The following is a 4,145-nucleotide window of genomic DNA, read 5'->3' as shown; positions in this document are numbered from 1 at the left end:
TGGAGGCAGCAGCTGGAGCTGAAGTCCTTTACTTGGGAGGCAGTCCCAGAACATACAGTGTGTGTCTATAAGGGTGGCTTCCTGACTCGGATCTCTGCACTGTCCTTACAGATCAGCAGGGTGGAGCGCCCACATGAATTTAGCTTGGAGCTATCTGTCTATACAGAACACGTGACAGGTGCCTGTATAACATGGCTGTGGCCTCTCCGGATGACACAACATCCAAGTCTTCATTGGTCACCATCCCGCTCTGGGCCAGAATTCCAGCAATCAGATCAAGCAGGTCCCACCAGTCAAGGCACAAACTCAAAGGCATTTTCTTGAAGCTCCCATAGGGATGTGGAGAAGGGACTGTGTATTCACCCGTAGAAGAGAGGTGAGAACCTGGGGGCTCTGTCCTTTCTACAGATGGAGCCGAGGAATGAATGGGGGTGCAGGGAAGAGACCTGAGATGGGTTGGACACACCTTCAGGCATCTTGGGACACAGTGCCTGGGTCAGGGTTCTGAGTGTCATACGCAATGTCATAATTGTGGAATGGGAGTCTGAACCTACAAGAGACAGATGCAGAGGACCAGGGGTGGGGTGGAGATGGGAGCAATTCCCAGTGTTAGGAAGGCAGTTGGAGGATGGGTTCTAGATTCAGGGTTCTCTAGAGTCATAGAGCTATGGAATGAATATCTATCTATCTATCTATCTATCTATCTATCTATCTATCTATCATCTGTCATCTATCTATCTACCTACCTATCTACCTGTTCTAGATTCAGGGTTCTCTAGAGTCATAGAGCTATGGAATGAATATCTATCTATCTATCTATCTATCTATCTATCTATCTATCTATCTATCTCTCTGTCATCTGTCATCTATCTATCTACCTACCTATCTACCTACCAACCAAATGGTCCAATATATATGGGAATTTGTTAGAATGACTTACAGCTTGCAGTCCAACAATGGCTAGCTGTGAATGGAAAGTCCAAGAATCTAGTATTTGCTCAGTCCCACGGGGCTGGGGTCTGAGCTGGTCTTCTGCATACGCTGGAATCCTGAAGAAGTCTGCTCCAAGTGAAGCGAAGGAATGGATGTGCCGGCAAGGCGAGGGTGAGCAGGTGAAGGAGGAGCGCTTCCTTCTCCCATTGTCCTTACACAGGCTTCCAGCAGAAGGTGTGGCCCAGATTACAGTTATGTCTCCCTGCCTCAAGATTGGGGTCAACAGCCCGCATCTTCCCACCTCAAGGTTGGTATCACAGGTGTGTCTTCCTACCACAAAGGTCCAGACTAGAAGGGGGTTCACACACTTCAAACCGAGCAGGAAATCTCTCACAGCTGTGCCCTCCATTTCTGGATTGTAGTTCGTTCCAGATAGAGTCAAGCTGACAACCAAGAATACTCATCAGAGAGGGCTTCTTGGAGGTGGTGCCACGGAAGCTGGTAGGATGAGTAGAGGATGAGGATGGGACATGGGCAGGGATAGAGAAGACCTAGGGATAGAGAAGACCCTGGGATAGAGAAGACCCGGGGATGGAGAAGACCCAGGGATAGAGAAGACCCTGGGATAGAGAAAACCCTGGGATAGAGAAGACCCTGGGATAGAGAAGACCCGGGGATGGAGAAGACCCAGGGATAGAGAAGACCCTGGGATAGAGAAAACCCTGGGATAGAGAAGACCCGGGCATAGAGAAGACCCTGAGATAAAGAGACCATGGGTAGGCAAAGGGAACAGAGCGCAAGGCATTCTTACACAACAAAGAGGGTAAGAGTCTTTTTCTCTCTCAGAGAAATGGATGCCATCATATCACTGCCCTCAGATTAGTTGTGGAAACTGCTGGCGAGGATCCAGGTAGAGAACTCAGCACAGGCCGAGGGCTCAGGAGGAGGACTGTAGGATCGGCATCCTCCCACAGCCGGCAGGTGGCTCGGCCTCATCTTCCCCCACTGGAATTTCTGCTGGAATTTCTCCAGGCAGGTGGAAAAATCAGGGGTTCATTTGTCCATGAAAGGGTTTTTTTTTTATATATATATGTACATCCAAGGAAGGACCTTCAAAACTCGTATAGGGTCACGGCTCTGCCTTAGGGGTCCAGGATCAAGATGCAGGCAGATTTGGTGTTTGCTGAGGGCTGCTCCTTGGTTCAGAGATGGTCTCCAAGTTCAGGAGGGCATCTTCATGGCCCAATCACACCCGCTAAGGCCCTACCACCTGAGACTATGAACTTGGAAGAAGTGTTTAGACCACAGCTGGAACTGTTCAGCTTTCATCACGGACTCGCCTCATCTTGCCAGCCTCTGTTCTCAGTACATCTTGGCCACCCTAGACCTGGTTTTTGCTGAAGAACATTCACACTAAAGTATTTGTGACTAATATCATCCTAGAGATCCATTTCTCCTGGTCCAAAGTGAGAATTTTTTATTCCATTTTTCTAGGAAACTGTTCTCCACTAGTTTATGTCAGAAATCTCCCATAGTCACAGAGCCGGGGGGGGGGCGTCTTTTCTTAGGACCTTCGAAGTCAGGTTGGGCTGGTGGCTCCCAACCTAACCAGTGACATTCTCAGACCTGGGGAGATCTTTCCTGCCAACCTTCCCCCTCCTTCCTCACCCTCTTTTTCCGTGAAGTGATGTGACATTTTGCCACAAGGGGGCGCCCGAGCTCTTCACGGGGAAGCACAAGGCTTGATTAGGAGGAAGAGAAAGACAGATTTACATCGCCTGGCTGTCTCCTCGGGGTCTCTGATATCCTTGATAAGGGACTTGGCCGCCCTGTGTCTCTGTTTTCCCATCTGAGAGCTGGGATGGAATGGTTGCTTATCCACCTATCTAATCTCCATGACAATGCCACTGTAAGATGCTGAACATGGTGCCTGGCAGGCCCTGTCTATGGGACCACTGGGTCCTCGTGCCTCTGAGCCTTCCTTTCTGAATAGTGGGTTTATGATGGTGCCACTCGCTTGTGGGATGGCAGGGGGTGGTTAAATGAGATCCTCCATGTAAAGGATCCAGGTGACAATGCCAGTTGATTGGATTTGACTCTCTTAAACCTTTAACAGGTCCCATTTATTATTGTCATTATGACACCCTGCAAATGGCCCCATTTTACAGAAAAGGGCAGGAGACAAATTAGGCTAAACTCTTAACAGGAGGCAAGAAGAGAAAATGGCTTTTTTTCGGCCCAGTAGACTCCTATGTACCAACTATAGCAACAGGCAACAGGACCCAGTTCCTTGTTCACGCTCCCCAAAGACCAAGCACCAACTTCTGGCAGCCCGCCTGTCCCAGCTCTGGCCCCTTCTGCCTTCTCAGTGTGAATCCATCTTAGCACTTCCCAAGGGACACCGACTCTGCAGGGGGAGTCGGGTCTCCCCACATCCCGTCCATCCCGTGGCCATCTTGGGAAGCTTCCTTGTTATTTTCGGAGAAGATTAAACCAGGTTCTCTGCAAGTTCATCAGCTGGGCTCTTGCCTATCAGTCTAAAGATGAATTGCTAACAAGGGCAAGTACTTCATAAACACTGGCTGTGTTCCCAGCTTGGATACCAGGATATAGAACATATACAGGTTATGTAAGAGACTACAGGGCTCCCCTCCCCCACACACATCAAGTTCTCTGACCCCAGGTAGAAGGGACCATGATCACTTTCATTTGGTAGCTGAGTGAGGTGAGGCGAGGCGCAGAGGTCTCTCCCTTCAGTCCTTCCTCTCCCTGCTGAGCTCCTCTGGCAGGCAGGGGGAACCAGCCACACACATGGACAGGGCTGAGCACAGAGCCTGGCACTCGTGGAGCATTCAGCACAGGACAGCTGTTATCACTGGAGGCTCTGAAGACCCTCACTAGGCAGCCCAGAGGGGGGTCCCTCCTCTCCGATTTCCTGTGGGAGAGCTGGGGCTGGGTTATCTCATGGTGCCCTTTCAACCTCTCAGAGGGCCGGGGTCAGGGCTGGGGCAGCGGGCCTGCTGGGAACTGGAGGGCTGGCAGCGTGGTGTGTGTCAGTGTGAGATATACCAGGGAGATGGTGGGAGATGGCCGGGGAGCAGGGCAGGGAGCGGAAGAGCGGGACAATTAACAATGCCCACTGGGGGCAGGGGATGGGAGAGAAGAAAGGGGGAGGGTCCTGGGGCCAAGGGTGCCATTCCACCATCTGGCTC

General features: G+C 51.0%; 1 long non-coding RNA gene across 1 annotated transcript; it reads left to right on the top strand.

Annotated features, from left to right (window-relative positions):
- Positions 1-577: 577 nt before the first annotated feature.
- Positions 578-1,976, top strand: LOC131898455 (uncharacterized). Its single transcript, XR_009375929.1, has 3 exons — positions 578-1,240; positions 1,356-1,434; positions 1,780-1,976. It is a non-coding gene; the product is annotated as an uncharacterized LOC131898455 (long non-coding RNA).
- The last annotated feature ends 2,169 nt before the right edge of the window (positions 1,977-4,145 follow it).

The sequence above is a fragment of the Peromyscus eremicus genome, chromosome 23, assembly GCF_949786415.1.
Source record: "Peromyscus eremicus chromosome 23, PerEre_H2_v1, whole genome shotgun sequence".
Lineage (NCBI taxonomy): Eukaryota > Metazoa > Chordata > Mammalia > Rodentia > Cricetidae > Peromyscus > Peromyscus eremicus.
Note: the sequence above shows the minus strand (reverse complement) of the source record. Positions and strands in the feature narration are given on the sequence as shown.